Genomic DNA, 15,448 nt, shown 5'->3' with positions numbered 1-15,448 from the left:
ACCACTGAGCTAAATCCCTAGCCTTCTTTGAGCTTTTAAACCTTGTTTTTGTAAAACAAATTCCTAAGAGAGTGCAGTAATGATAAAGTTATTCATAGAGAACTGAATGGAATTAGGGGTGGGGCCTGGAGGTTGTGTTTGCCCCACCTTTTACCCCTTCCACGGGCAATTCTTTCTGGAATTTCTAGGGTTCTGAATGACATAGTTTGAAAACTACTGATCTTCTGTATCCTATAGGCAGAATAACTGAGGCCCCAAGAGGAGAAGGGGCTTCCCCAAGGTCCCACAATTTTTCAGACTTTGCATTGCCATTTTCAGTGTATCTGTGGGCACCTTCCTGGTGACAAACAGCATTGACTGTCACACACAGTATCGATTTCCTTGGGCTTCCCTAACATTAGGCCACAAATTGGTGTGCTTACAATCACAAAAACTTATTGTCTCACAGTTCCAGATGTTAGAAGTTCAAAATCAAGGTATTCATAGGGTTGTTTCTTTCTGAACAGGTTCTGGGGAAGAATTTGTTCCATGCCTTTCTCTTAACTTCTACTATTGCATAATTCTTGGAATTCATTGGCTTCCAGCTGCACAACTGCAGTCTCCTCCATTATCACAAGGCCTTCTCTGTCTCTGTGCTCAAGTTTTCCTCCTGAAAAGACCCCAGTCTTCATCTTAACTGATTCTACCTGAAATGAAAACATTCCCAAATAAAACCATTTTCATGGGGCATCAAAGGTTAGGATTTCACTTATCTTTTGGGGGAGACACAATGTTACCTATATCATACAGTGAGGCAGAAAGAGAGCATGATGGTTAATCTCACTGGTCCACTGAATTGGCCTGGGAGTTGCCTGGGGTGCAGTCAAGTACATTTCTAGGTGTATCTGGACGAGTGATGGCAATATGGCTTTAGATAATATAATCTGGCCGTGTGCCCTGGCTCTGCTTCCTGGCCATCATGAACTAAGCAGCTTTGGCCCACCATGCTCTTCTGCCACAGTGTTACTTCCTTGGAGTCAGCTGTGCATAAACTGAATCCTCTGAAACCACGAGCTCAGTACAACGTCACCTTTCAATTACAGGTGTCAGATATTTTGTTCAGCAACAGGGAGGCTGACCAATAATTGGTGCCAGAGAAGTGAGGAGGTTTCTGTGACTTTAACTAACCATGTGGTTTAGAAGCCTTTGGAATTGGTGTATGGGAGTATTGTAGTCAGCTAAGTTAGTTAGAAATATTATAGGCAGTCAGACAGGGCTAGACCCCTGGGGAAGTCTGTGTAGAAGGTAAGAACACATTACAACTGTGGCTGGTGGCATTTATTGAAGGCCAGGCCTCAAGATAAAGATGGAATGACTATATCTATGTACTTCCCCAAGGGATCAGCCATAATGATTGATATTCTAAATAGGCATCAGTCACCTTGGGTGGGGCGGGCCAAGACCTCCTGACCCACCCCTTCCAGGAAAGATCCTTGTTTTTTCCAAGTACACTTGCTACATGAATTGCTTTCCCATTGGATCAGTATTACTTAAAGTACTATACTTATAATCTTATTGGTTGATAATAGTTTTGGCCCACCCTGTACCTACCTAGGGATTTCATACCCACCTATATATTTGCCTTATAAAGCCTTTCCCCTAAGTGGAATCCAAAGAAACTCACTTTCTGGGTCCCATCCTGTCCCTCTTAGGCAGGAACTGCCTATCCCTCAATACATATCTCTTACTCTTAGCTTCCATTGTTCTTTAGAATTCATTCTTTGATTTGAGGGAACATGAACTCTGGGTATCAGATATCTATCAGGTTGAGAGTTACATTTATTTCTCCTATATCATCCCTAGATCAGGAGGAATTTAGAAAAATTTGGAGATGTGTTGGAGAAACCTGAGAGTACTGTAAGCAAGCCTGATGGACAATTCTATTTGGAGCACCGAAGATCAGAATGCTGATAGGAATGCAAACAGTAAAAGTCAGACTTCAGAGGTTTTCATTGAGGACAAAGACTATTAGTGATTAGAATAGAGGATATGTGTGGCAAAAAATTTGTCTACACTCTGCCCCTGTACTGAGATTTTGTGTGAGGCTGAGATGAAGTGGACTAATTGATCTGGTAGAGGATATTTTAATCAGCCCAACATTCAGGCTGTGGCATGGGTACTGCTGGCTGCTTTTAGCTAGGTGAACAGTGACAATCAGGAGCAAAAAGTAGGGCAGAAAATTTTGAAAAACTTAAATTTTGTCCTAAAAGAAACCAAGTGTAAAGGAGGTGAAGTTAAAGAAATTAGTGCCACTAAAAAGAAACCAAGTTTAAAAAATTAAAATTAAAAATTAAAAAAATAAAGAAACCAAGTACTTGTCTCCTTTGAAGGGGACAAGAAAGTTGTTTTGAGGCACCTCAGGAATCATTAAGGTCCTGCCCATCACAGTCTCAAGAATGCAGAAATATCCCCCCTCATTTGGGAAGATAGCCCCGAGGCCCCTGGTTCTAGAAGGGGCTCCTAGGAAATTGGCTCCCCCCGATTCATTTCACCATGCTTAGCCAGCCAGACATCCAGATGCCACTGCCACCATGGTCCAAGGGGCCTTGCCCTCCACATGATCCCAAAGGTCTGGCTGCTCTTCATCAAGTCCTCTGAGCAGTAGGCATGTTGTCTGTCTCTGGGAGGTAGGTGGTCCACATCTCCCAGTGCTCCAGGCCACTAAGATCAGAAGCACAAGATCCTTCTCCTTAAGGAGTTTCTGCTCTGTCCCAGACTTCAAAAACATAATGCTCTAATTAACACTAGACTTGTCTCTAAGGAGACCTTCCTTTTCTCTCGGCATCACAGTGACAGCCTGACCTCTGTGTTGTCACTTCCCTCGCACAGCAACATCACAACATGTATACAGTTATTCCCTTTTTACAGAGGAGGAAACAAGCTCAAAACCACTCCCTCACTTGTTCAGGTTTATATGAGTGGTGGAGTTGGACTCACACTCAGTTCTGACAATGTAGCCTGTGTTCTTACCCCCATTCTGTGGCACAGATACCTAGTGGGCTTTTTGCACAAGACATCTATTTATGGGGAGGGGAAGGCCAAGAGCAAAGAGCTTGCTATGCTAGTGGTGAACCTATGGCACATGTGCCACAGCGGGCATGAGATCCCTCTCTGTCAGCATCCGAGCCAAGTCACCCCAGCATCGCGCCAGCAACCAGGCGTCAGATAGTCAGGTTTAATTAGTGTTGGCACTTTGCGATAAATAGGTGGGGTTTGGGATGCAGTTAGGGCACTCAGTCTCTAAAAGGTTTGCCATCACTGTCCTAGGAGAATAGTTCACACTCACCTTGAACACGAGTAGAATTTATTGCAGGCTTTCTTTTCTTTGCAGAGTGAGACAGCGAGACACAAAAGAGGGCAATGAACCCCCCAAGGTCATGCCACAAGTCACTAGCCAAGCCTGGCCTGTCACTCAAAGTTCCAAATTCCCAGCCCACTGAATGCAGTGGCTGGAGCTGTTCTGGTTGGGCTGTGTCCAAATGAGTCTGAAATAAAACACCTGCCTGCGAGTTTTCCCTTCTCCCACTTCCCCATTGTGTCCCCTGTCCCCTTCGCAGTCACCCTCCCACTGCCTCTCCCACTGACCTGTAAACTGTCCCAGGAAATGCCAGGCTTGGGACATCACATTGGCCATGAGGGACTCGGTCAACTTCTATGCCTTCTGGCTGTTCTAAACAAACAAAGGGCAGTGCACAAGTTATTAGTAAATACCAAGGCTTAGTTTATTGTATAAAACTTCAATCCAACAAATAAATGAGCCATCAAGTTTGAATTTATGTAGCATTCAAAACACATTAAAGCCATTTGACCATGACAAAGGCCTTTCCTGCTTTGAATGATGAAGCCAGCACGGCAAATACCCTTCGGATGAGACATTCAGCAAGGTCCTTTCAGTTTGTCTCTGGGGACTGTCAAGGTGGAAGGTAAAGGTTCTGGCTCTCTTTCTAAAGAATCCTTTTGGGAAAATCCCATCCTGTCTAGCATCTCCTTTGACTGGAAAAGGGATTTGTTAATCCATAATAAGCTAAACAATGATAGTCTTTCAGCCAAGGTCATCCAGATGATCACCGTGGCATCCTATTTACTTTGAGATATCCCAGAAAGCCATCAGGGAACATGTGGATTCTCACTAAGGGACACCAGGAACTGATTCTATGAGCTTCTGACTGCTCTTGTGGCCTGTCTCTGAGCAGTTTCCCCTTCTGTAAATTGGTTATAATAATACCTCAGAGGGGGTGGTGAGAGATGAATGAGACAATACAGGAAAGAGTATTTTATAAATCTGAAAGCCCTGTTCAAATCAAAGGTGGCATTATTAATAATATGTAGGGATAATAGTTCATCCCTACCTTCTCACCCCTTTTTTAGCTTTTCTTTCTTTTGCTACAGACAATGGAAAGTTTCTCATTTCTGCTGGTGTCTGCCTTTGCAAGGAGCTCTTGGGGTTGTTGGCTCCTATTCATGACAGAGAGCACTCGGGAATTGACTCTTTGAAGCTGATTGAGCTCTGGTCACCGACTTAGAGAAGAGAGAGCCTGGGAGAAATGATATGTGTACAACTGTCTTCCCAGTGTACCTCTGATTTGCACCCAAATGAAGATCAAAGGAAACCTTAAAAGTACTTCCCCCATACAACACCAACAAAATCAGAGGTCCAATGGGTCTGGGTGGGAGGAGTTAGGAAGTCACTCAACAAATAGTGAATGGGCAGCCACCATGTGCCAGCATTGTGTTGGCAGTTGGGCACAGAGATGAGTAAGATGTCAGCCCTTCTCTGCCAGGGAGACAGACGCAAATAGAGGCGCCTGATGAACAGTCTGGTGAGTAACTAGCCGCCTGTGGCTTGGTGGAATTCTGTTCCACTTCCTGTGTTTCAGGAGCTTTGGGGTTAGGACTAATTTGCGTATTGAAGAGTAGTTTCTGGTTGTTTCTAGCACCTCTTTTTTTCCCCCCTTTAGGCCCCTGGGTCATTACCTGCTTGATCTCAGCTTAGGGTGATTGATCTCAATGGATGCACCATATGGACACCCCATAAAAATTCTCCACTTGGAGGAACCCAGGTAACACAGAGAGCTAAAAAACAGCCAAAGATTTGAGCAGGGCAAAGAAGCCAGAGAACAAACCTAATTCTTGATCTCGAGTTTGGAATCTCTGTGTAAGAGTTGGAAATAATCACTAACATTGACCAAATTCTTGTTGGACTATATTCTCAGCCTCTTTTAATGATCTCAGCAATCCTGAAAAATAAATATTCTCATGCTCGTCCTACAAATCAGAAAGGGAGGACCAGCAACAGTGTCTTTTCCCAGGTGCATAGCTTGTAAAGCCAGCATTTGAACTCAGACAGCTCACTTCAAATCTGGACTCTTGGCTGAGTTCTGCACTGCCCCCAGCCCAAGCTATTTACCTTGGACTCCTTGTGAAAGGCCTGGCCTTTTGAAAAAGAGGTTTTGAAAGTCAGAGTTCAGAAAAGATGAAAGTAAGGTATCTAGTACAATATTTGGGACCTACTAGGATTTACTACAGATTATTTGTTCTCTGCATCCCAAAATTCATACTTTGAAACACACTTTCCAGTGCAACAGCATTAGGATTTGGGACCTCTATGTCATGATGTATTAGACTCATGAATGGGACTGATTCCCTTATGAAAGAGGCCCCAGAGAGCTCCCTTGCCCTTTCCACCATATGGGGACACAATGAGAAGGCAGCCATCTATGAACCAGGAAGTGGCCCTCACCATATACCAAACCTGTTGCAGTCTTGATCTTGAACATTCCAGCCTCCAAATTTCTGATCTTCATAAGCCACCTAACCTATGGCACTCTGTTACAGTAGCCCAAAGAAACTAAGGCAGTGTTGGCTGCTGCTTCTCTCTTGGCTATTATTATCATGTCATGGATGGGAGCTTAGACAACAGAATATAGCTATGGTGGAAGATATAGTTATGGGATTCCAGGCATATTATCAGTGTATTCAGAGAAGGTACTAGGTCTTCAGGGAAAGACAGAATTGATTAAGTTCCTGAGGCTACATGTGAAAAGGGATGCAGATCTTTGGGCTAAACAAGATCATTTGAATGTGTATGTCCACCCACCCATCCATCCATATGTGCAAACAAATCTTTCTAAGCACATGTCACAAACCTGGCACTAAGTACAAAGTGGTAAACAGAGGTAGCTCCACTCCTACAAAATTATAGCTGGGGAGGATGGAAAAAGCATACATACAAGTAAACAAGTCATCACCTCAAGATTTATACATGTAATACACAGAGCACCATGCTAGAGAACAGCCTGTTTGGAATAGATGGTCCAGAAGGGCTTGTCTGAAGTGCCATTTAAAACAGACTTAAAAATAAGAAGCCAGCCAGGAGAAGGAGAAGATAGAGTGGTGCTTGGGCTTGGGGGACTAAGAGTTGTCCCTCACAGAGCTGCCCAGTGGTCTCCCTTATGGCAAATCTTGTGGACTAAACACCTCACCTGTTAGCCCTTGACTAATGTTGGAGTGAAAGCTGGTGGGTGACATTCCTTACATCATTGCTTCAAAGACTGGGTACCTGGTCCTAAAGGTGGTCTTAGAGAGATTCCACTCTGGGTAGATGAATAGTAAATCAAGGACATCCATAGGAGGGGATGAGTGGCCACCCAAATTCTTCATGAGCTGCATGGATCAAAGGGCTGGGAATGAGTGGGGAACTGCTGAGGACTGGCCACTCAGTGACCTCTATCTATTCAGTCTGTTTTCCAAAGCCGCATAAAGAACACAACTGCTATTTACATTTCAATGTAAATCAAGCTGACTTCAACCAGCAAGGCTGTGTAAACTTGTGTTTAATGTCAGCTTTGTATTAATATTTACATTAAGAAGATTGATCATTTACATAATAATGCATAGGTAACATCCAGGCTAGGTTTGAGTTTACACACATTTACATAATGTTTACAGACTGATTGATTAGATAGACTGTGCATAAATCCAACTAAACTGTGAGTTGTTTGTTTATTTTTTCTATTGGAGTTTGGTAGCCTATATCTTAATAAATGGCTAAACTGAACCTAAGTCCTCTATTATAACCTTCACAGAAGATTTAATAGTTCTGAAAAGTAATTTTCACTGAAAAAGAGCAAGATGAAATCATTGAAACTATTTTTCTTTTAATCTTCAGCATTGAGTGGTTAGAAAGGAGGACACTGACTTAAACTGTGCTCTAACAGAGATAAAACCAGGCAGCACAGGGATATCTAAAGTCAAGACCTGACCTTTGCCCCATCAAGAGTTTCTTAGAGAAGCTTACCTTCGGCAGCAGCCTTGAAAGGATCTGTCTGACCCTCTGTTTCATTAGTCGGTCATGAAAGTGGGACACATTGCCACTTCTTTCCTTTTACACCTTGTGCCTCCACGTGGCAAAGGAGTGATATTCGGTCCCCAGGCCCAAGCTGAGGGAAGCCTAGAAAGGGGTAGGAATACCAGAGATTTCAGAAGAGAAAGGTACAATGTGGGAAGAAATGAAAATCAACGCTGTTTTTCATGTTTTATGTTATCTTCTGTAGACCTCTAAGAGTCTGGGGAATCTCTTGGTTCATGTCATGTGGTACCTGTGGATCCCTGACCTCCATTCTCCTTTCTAGTCCATTCCCACACACAAAGAGCATACGTGAAGGTGTCCAACAAGGAACAAGCAAAAGCTCACTAAAAGAGAACAAAGTTCCTTTATGCAGAGCTTGCTGTAGCAAAGTTCACCTTTGCCATTTTTGACCAAAACTCAAAGGCAAGAAAAAAAGAGTAGGAAAACTTGATGGTAGGAAAAAGATACTAGGAAGCTGTTGGCTTGGGAAGCTCCAGATGGATCATGAGTATTCTAGGTGGGAGGTTAGGAGCACATATTGGGCTTTCTCTAATTAGTCCCAAGTAGGAAGAAGTGGAGACAAAAATTATGGAACCTGTCAGTAACTAATCAAGTCCTGAATGTTTAAGGCCAATTGTTACAAAAGTTTCTATTTAGCTTCTTGGATTGTTACTAGAGACAGCAGTCTAATTTCCTTCAAGTCTGATTTAAAGCATGCTGGCTTTATGGGTGGGTGATGGCAGACCAGAGGTTGGTTTCTTGGGCAGGATGCTGCAGGTTGTGGTCACAGTTTTTGTGCTCTGTAGTTTGTACTACCACCAGGTTTCCCCCAAAATAAGACTTAGCTGGAAAACAATCAGCCTTGAAAACTAGAGATCAAGGGTTTGATCTCCAGTACCAAAAAAGAAAAGAAAGCTAGAGATAAAACATGCCAGCCCCAGTTAACCTATTTTTGCCTTACCTGCCATCACTGTTCTCTTGCTCAGTGGCTACTCTGATTATGAAAATCATGGTACATCCAAACAATACAGTGTAGCCATTAAAGGTGTTTATGGCAATTAGGAATAATATATACTCATGCTTATGATATAATACTAACTTGAAAATTATGATAAAAATAACACATGTAAGATATGAACTATGTTGTAAAAAGCAATACAGAAAAGCCTAAAAGGAAAAAAAGTGGCAGATCAAAGTATATGAAGTTATAGGTGACTTTTATTTTCTTCTGAATACTTGTCTATATTCTCTATAGTTTCTATAGCAGAGCTGTATTAATTTTATTTATTTATGCATTTATTTTGTACCAGGGATTGAATTTGGGTCCTTGTGCCTGTGAGGCAAGCTGTATTCATTTAACTAAAACTTTTTTCCTTTAAAAAAAATTAAGGCATGGTACAACACAGTTGCACAGTTTGTGTAACTCTCTTAACCTCAATGGACATTGAACTGATAGTAAACAGAAATCCTTATTTAGTAACATTGCAGTAACTCAGAATGTGTCACAAGTAAACCAAAGCAACCTGTAGCTTTGATCTTTGCACTGGAAAAAAAAACCCAAGTGATTAATAATGGGCATATGTTTCAGGAAATATTTAATTTATTAACCTTGGGGACTCTGATCAGGTTCACACATTTTGGTGTGCTAAGAATTTTCCAGGGACTGTTTCACTTAATGTTTACTCCTCTAAAATCCATGCTGCCATCATCATTATTGTGATCATGATTATCAATATCATCATCATTAGCTGCAGCAGTAGCAGCACCCCCATTTGATAGATGAGGAAGTTGAGTCTTGTGCCATTTGAGAACTCTGCCCAACTTCTGTTTATCTACAGAGTAATGGAGATCAGATGCAAATCCAAGGGGATGTGATGCCCGACCAAGCTCCAAAGATGTTGAGCTCTTTCTCGGCATTTAAAAACAACTGTTCGAAACTTAGTATTTCCATTAGTTGAGGTGCTGGTTTCAAGTGGTTATTAATTATGCACTGAAGCAGTTCCCAGCATGATCGCTATTAGTGGAACCTCGGTCTTGCTCTTTTTGTATTCTGATCTTGGATCAGCTGTTTTTCTTTAATCTTTCACTAGTTCAGAAAAAAAACCCTTTCACCTTCCTCTCAGCTCCCCTTTTGAGAAATGCTGATTTAGAATCTTACAGAGCCGGTATTTCCTGTGATGCGCTGCAGTGGTCAGAAAGGGAGGGCTTTGACGCTTGAGGGCTTCCTGGGGATGATGACTTTGGTTCTTAAGTACCACAGGCCCTCTCCCTTACACTTCAGCTGCCTTGATTTCTTTCCCATTGCTCCAATATGTCTGGTGAGCTCACGCCTCCGGACATTTGCACAGGCTCTTCCTCCACATAGCATTAACTGTCCCCAAATTATACAATGGCGCCCTCTCGAGACATATGGCAAGGATCTCATGTTCCTGCCCAAGAGGATCTACCCTAATATCCATATTTAATACCCACACATGTCGCGAGCCGGCGACGCAGAGCACTGTCCAGCAGTGCCTCAAACCTGAAAGAGCAGCGGGGTGGAGATGGGGCAGAGAGAAAGGAAGGACGCCAAGAGTCTGATCAAGGCGACGTTTATTGCCGGCAAGCATCAGCCTTTTAAAGCAAAAAACCACAAACTATTATGGGATGGGGTTACCATAGTAAATGAAAGTTCACACAGGAAAAGAGCAAACAGGCTCAACAAAAACTACCACTGTGGGTAGGAGTAACCCAGACAACCACACATCTGAAGGTCAGAGACAAGAAACTGCAACTTTCAGGAATTCCACAAAGGAAACACACCACCTTTTAAACTGGAGAAGCTTAACAAACATGGAGTTACTAAAGTTAACAATACTTACAACTAATACTCATGATTCACACACACATACACACACACACACACACACACGCCATCCCACACCTGTGACTTGGCGAGTTTTTCTTCAGAGCACTTCGCACTGTCTATAACCACATCATTAATATTTAAACCTTCTGTTGTTTACATCACCATTAGAACATCAGTTATCTGGGAACAGAAACTCTGCTCGAGTTCCTCCCCACAGTCCTTGCCCCTAGGATCTCACCAAAGTTCTGTGGAATAGATTATCCCATTTCTTCTCTCCACCCACCCCTAAAGTGGATGCTGCTCTACTTTTGCAGGAACTCAGGCTCTGAGAAGTTAAAATAGTTTTTGCTAATTGCCTAGCTAAAACCTGGGGGGACCAGAGGTTGGAATTAAGATCAGTTTGCCTCCTGTCATTTTAACTACTTCCTGTTTGGCCCAGTGGTGAGAGAGGAATTCTCTTTGCAGGCTTTGAGATGGCCAAACCCAGGGCATCTGGCACTGGACAGATGCACTCAGACTGGTTTATTGTTATTATCACTCATAGTCTGAAGAGAGGAGCCACTGGCCCATGGAGGTCATATGAGTGTTGCTGTGGTGAAGAATGAACCACAAGGGCCTAAGGAAGCAGGCTTTGTGGCATCAACACAGTGCACTGCCTGCTGGTTCTTGTGAAGATGCGATTGGCTTGATTGGATGGTTCTGTGACTAGCGAAGAATAGAACCGTGTCATGCAGGGATAACCCTGAACTGCACCCTTCTGTTTCGTAAGAGAGTTGTTTGGTTGGCGGGGTACTCTGTCTGCAGGAACAGGGTGGGAAAGGGATCTCGTGGTTAGGCCATTTGAGGTTCTCCTGATTCCACCATTGGTCAAGGTATGTGTGGTATTGGTTCCTAATTTTTACGCCTTCTGCCTCATTCATATTTAAAAGTATGTGAATGGTGAAAAAGAAAACAAGAGGCCTGGTGGCAAGATGAGGTAGGAGTTGCCATTGCACAAGACAGTCTGAAATTAAAGAGGGTCCGTCAGCACTCCCCCACCCCCAAGGGAGGTCTGCTGTTCTCTCTAAAATGTTTCACAATCTTCAGGAAAATCTTACTTCTTCCAAGAGTACTGCAACATTAGCAAGGCCAGTGTGTCTGGGAAGGAATTCAAGGGCAATATTTTAGGGCTTTTGAGCTCATGAGGATGTTGCCAGACTGGTACCCTGGAACCAGTTCAACGCCTACCCATAGTACCAGTGTGTTTTGCTAATATGGTTTTAAACACCCATAAAAATCAAGCTATATTGATGGGAAGAATATAGTATCGTCTTGGAAGTGGGCCCTGTTTTGTGCAAAGAGAACACACACAATGTTCCAAGTGTAGATGATCGACCCAGGAGCCCTCTGGGGTATTGTGGCCTTGAACATCAACACGCCCAAAGAACTCCTTACAAACGGTGTGACTGTCACCTCAGCCGTGTCACTCTGGCCTGCACTTCGGGTACTTGGTCATGTCAAACGTCAAATTACTTTCAACCGTGTGGGAGAAGAAGCCGTTTGCAGCTCCCTTTCATTTTGCTGTGTATGTGTGTGTGTTGTCATTTTTAAAACATCTTCATTTCCTGGGGTTGAATTCTTTCTGTGCCTTTACACGTGGTGAGAAATGAACCTCAAAGCTGACAGTCTGAAACTTGCTTGGAAGATACAGGCTTTTTTACTTTCATCCTTTGGAGAAGAATCTCCTACTTGCCCTGTCCCCTATTTAACATTTGTTCCTGTGCGCACGCGTGTGCGTGTGCGCGCGCGCGCGCGCACACACACACACACACACACACACACACACACGAGTTGTACACGACTGCTGTGGATAGTCCAGTCCCAGCCTGCTGTCACCACTGGCCCTCTCCCTCCTTCCCTCCTGCCACAGAGAAAAAGGCAGGAGTAACAGTCCTGACGCCCCCAAGGCGGTCCTCCTGATGGACCCGTTCCTGCTCCTTCTCTCCCCTTCCCGCCACCTCACCCTCCTTTACCAGCTGCCCCACCCCCACCTCTCCGACCTCACTCCGTCTGACCCTTGCATTTCCTGTTGTGTCATCCTCTGTGCTGGGCACCTGCCCTGGGCTTGCACTCAGTGATCTGTTCAGCTACTGCGAGGTCCCTGATAGGGGCAGGATCACAGCACTAAATGGACAGTGACACCTATCTGTTTCACTTTCTGAATTGGTCTCAGATTTTTTTTCCCCTTCAATCCCGTCCCCTGTACGGGGCTTCAGGCACTGTTAACATCCCACAAACTGCAGTAGCAGTCTTGTAACTGGCCCACCCCTGCCCAGGGGACAGACATCATCACAGCTTTGGGCTCCCACCCTGGGATCCCCCACTGCAGAGAACAAAGCTCTGTTTCCCCGCAGCTGTGCCCTTCCCTATGGGCCAAAGGCTGCCAGCCACGTGGCTCTTCCCGCAAAGCTCACTGAACCTGGTGGAGGACGAGACAAGAGAGGGCTAAGGACAGACCCGAGGTTACACGCTGCCGTCCTCATTACCACGATCTTCATCGTCGTCATCGTCATCGTCATCGTCATCGTCATCAGCAGCGGCAGCAGCATGTATTTTAGAGGACTGCGGATTAACTGAGACAGTCCCATGTGTGAAGCTGATCAGAGTCCCCATGGTCACAGACCTTGGAACCTGTCCTTACTGATGTCCAGAAACCACCCAAACTCTTCAGCCTGTGATATGAGAGGCCCGTGAAGATCTTTCCCCTCTGTACTTCTGTGGCTTCCAGCCTGTCTCCTCAGTCTGCTCTCAGATTCCCAGTCCAGAGCCACTAGATGACTCGTGTGCCCTTAGCAGCTACGTTGTCCTATCTGATCACTATTTCTTTACTCTCTGACCCTCTCTCCCCTACTAGACTGTGTGCGACTTACAGAAAGGCACCGTGACTTGTCCTCCTTCCGGGTCTCCCTGCACCCAGGTCTCGGCAGAGGGGACACTTGGGACATAAAGGGAGCGGGGAGGAGTGTTTCTGCCCATGGGGTGCGCAGCTCTGCACCTCTGAGAGAAACATTATCCCCTGGAGAAGTTTTTGCAAGCCTTAAACTCAGCCAGGTCTGGGGATGGGGAAGAGGCAAGGGAGAGGGATAAAGAGCACATCATAGGTAACAAGAGTGCTAGCAGGGAAGCAGCAGAGATAAGCACCAGCCCCCAGTTCCGGTTCCTCCAGAGTGGGAAGCTCAGAATCTACCCAGTCCTCCACGAGCTTGCTGTGCAACTTGAATCCATGATGTCTTCCCTGGGCCCTGGTCCTCAGTAGCCTTAAATTCTTGGTGCCGGACACTGCTCTGAGCCCTGAGAATCCTGGATAAGGGATGCAAGAACCATTTTATATTGACAAAAACTATGTATGGGCTGAGTGTGGTAGTGCTTGCCTGGAATCCTAGATACTCAAGAGGCTGAGGCAGGAGGGTTACAAAGTTAAGGCAGCCTGGGCAACTTAGCCAGACCAACTCCAAATAAAAAAGGGCTGGGGATGTAGCTCAGTGGTGGAGCACTTGTCTCACGTGTTTGTTAGACAAACATGGATTTCCCTAAGGTTTTATCCCCGTACTGAAAAAAAAGAAAAAGAAAAAGAAAACACACACAATTTTCCGAGCTATTGTTCCATTGGCCGTCACCATTTTATTTTATTATTATTATTTTTTCACGTGGAGAAGGCACGATTCCTGTGCTACCGCAGGCTGAGCCATCAGTAGATATGAACGTTATTTCAGCCCTGTTCCACCAATTACAGTCTACATCAGAGTCAGCAAGCTGTTTCTGCCAAAGGACAGGCAGGAAACATTATGGACTGTGCAAACCTGAAGTTCTCAGCCTGGCCTTTGGCGCACAGCGCTGCTTCCGTCAAAGCAGAACTACATGGGCATGGTGACAACCAATAAAACTTTTTTACTAAACCAAACAGCGGCACAGACTGGTCAGTTGGTCATAGTTTGCCAACTATTTGTATCTGTTACCTCCAGCATAATAAAAACTTTACCTAAAAAAAGTAAAAAAAAATAAAATTGGGGAATGTAGCATCGATTTCTATAGCAGCTGAAGAGATATTAGGTGAAATTATTTCAAAAACCAGAAGGAACTGAAGCTTTAGAGCAGTACGCACGGTCAGGGCAGCGGTATAGTCATGAATGCCTTGAATTTAATGAGCTCCCACTAATGTATATACGAGGAGCACTGTATTCACGATCTTACCCAATTCTCAAAGATCTTGCAAAATAAGAAATCTTTATTTACTAATTTGCAGATGGGAAAACTGCATCTCAGAAACCAGCCCAGAGGCAACACAAGTGTTCAGAGGCAGAGCTGACTTCCGCCTCACAGCCAGGCCTAGATCCAAAATAGGGGCCTCAAAAGACAAAAGAAAGTGTGAGAGGGATGGGAATACTGGAGAAAGAGAGGGGTACACGGCTGCAAGCAGACAGGGCCCTCTGTGTTCAGAGGTGGTCAGCACCGGGTGACAGTCATTTTGCTGTCAAATGATCGATTGCCCGAGTTTACCATGGCATTTGGGGCCGGATACTCCTCTCTGGGGACAGGGGCTTTTTCTGGGCAAATTCCCAGATTTAAATCCTAAGCAAGCCAAGCGACGCACAGTGGGCTTTGCCAGGGATGGAGGACTGCCCTTCCGGGCAAAGGATGGCCTGAGTCAGAGGGCAGCCTTCCAGAACGTTCTGGGCCTGCCCAAAGCCAAGCCTGCCTCAGCCCCACGGGGAGGCGAGAGCAGCCAGCACCACTTGAACGCCGAGTCCCCTGCCTGGAGGTGGCCAGATTTAGCAATCTGTCACACACAGCCCGCCTCATTGTGACACCGGGTTCCAAGAGCCAGGCAGAAAAGCATCTGTCGGCATGCCGTGTAGACAGAGATTAGAGGGAACGGGGGAGGATAATCACGGTGTTTGCTTTCCTATAAAGTGCGTGTCAGGAGGAAAGGATTAAGCTAATTGCTGAAATTTCCAGCTCTCACATCAAAGGCAGCTGCAAAGCGGCTGCTTCCTCTGGTAACTCACCTGCTTCTGAGAGCTAGGCTCAAGGAGGCCTCTCCACACCTCCACTCTGTGCCCAGCAACTCTGCAGAAATAGTTTGAGTTGGCGTTAGCCATTCTGCAACGGAGAGAGGAGCTCGAAATAACAGCGTGTGAAGGAGGCGTCCCGCCTTTTTTTTTTTTTTTTTTTTT

At 44.9% G+C, this 15,448-nt stretch overlaps 1 long non-coding RNA gene across 1 annotated transcript in view; it reads right to left on the bottom strand.

The window, feature by feature from the left end:
* Positions 1–456: 456 nt before the first annotated feature.
* The window catches only part of LOC104852675, a 16,358-nt gene continuing 1,366 nt past the window's right edge, over positions 457–15,448 (bottom strand). Inside the window, exons 2-4 of the long non-coding RNA XR_777561.2 lie at positions 7,337–7,489; positions 3,625–3,709; positions 457–686 (exon numbers count right to left, since the gene is read on the bottom strand). This is a non-coding gene — a long non-coding RNA (uncharacterized LOC104852675). The remainder of the gene's footprint in view (positions 687–3,624; positions 3,710–7,336; positions 7,490–15,448) is intronic.

The sequence above is a fragment of the Fukomys damarensis genome, unplaced genomic scaffold (assembly GCF_012274545.1).
Source record: "Fukomys damarensis isolate Sample0158 unplaced genomic scaffold, DMR_v1.0_HiC HiC_scaffold_35, whole genome shotgun sequence".
Classification (NCBI taxonomy): domain Eukaryota; kingdom Metazoa; phylum Chordata; class Mammalia; order Rodentia; family Bathyergidae; genus Fukomys; species Fukomys damarensis.
The sequence above is the reverse complement of the archived record's forward strand: the minus strand, read 5'-3'. Positions and strand labels throughout refer to the sequence as shown.